At 39.7% G+C, this 590-nt stretch overlaps 1 protein-coding gene across 2 annotated transcripts in view; it reads right to left on the bottom strand.

Annotated features, from left to right (window-relative positions):
• The window catches only part of LOC126989011 (serine hydroxymethyltransferase-like), an 11,983-nt gene extending 11,393 nt beyond the window's left edge, over positions 1-590 (bottom strand). Inside the window, exon 1 of one of the 2 annotated variants that reach the window (XM_050847483.1) lies at positions 433-590. The gene's annotated coding sequence lies outside the window, so the exon portion shown is untranslated. The remainder of the gene's footprint in view (positions 1-432) is intronic. The other variant, XM_050847484.1, reaches the window with a different exon arrangement.

Raw genomic sequence — 590 nt, 5'->3', positions numbered from 1 at the left:
TAATAGAGGGAACCTTCATTTGAGTTTGACCTCGGCTGTTCAACACACACACACACACACATACACACACATACACGACTTTGTTTACATAAGTCAGCTGATTCTCTCTCTCTCTCTCTCTCTCTCTCTCTCTCTCTCTCTGTGTGTGTGTGTGTGTGTGTGTGTGTGTGTGTGTGTGTGTAAGCAAATTTAAGGTCACACACACACACACACGTACATAATCTAAGTTAACCATTTTGAATTGTGTCTACTACTACTACTACCACTACTACTACTACTACTACAATTACTTAACTAGCCTTAAGTACGTACTATTAAACTATTAACTACCATATCACCCCCGTATCTAGTTTAAAGCATTGCCACTAAGTTCAAAGTATCAAAAGTAACTTATAACTCACTTTTAAACTTATAACAAACTTTCAAACTTACTTTTCTTTAACTTTTCTTTACTCCACTCCACTACACACACATACACGTCCACTCCCTTCCACTTCTCGTCTCTGAAAGGACACCAATCAGCTGTGTCCGCTATTTATACCCAAGCATCCTGCCATCAGCCAATCAGCGTGCAGGATACCTATGACGTC

The sequence above is a fragment of the Eriocheir sinensis genome, unplaced genomic scaffold (genome assembly GCF_024679095.1).
Source record: "Eriocheir sinensis breed Jianghai 21 unplaced genomic scaffold, ASM2467909v1 Scaffold103, whole genome shotgun sequence".
NCBI classification, from domain to species: Eukaryota; Metazoa; Arthropoda; class Malacostraca; order Decapoda; family Varunidae; genus Eriocheir; species Eriocheir sinensis.
This window is presented reverse-complemented; position numbering and strand designations above follow the sequence as displayed.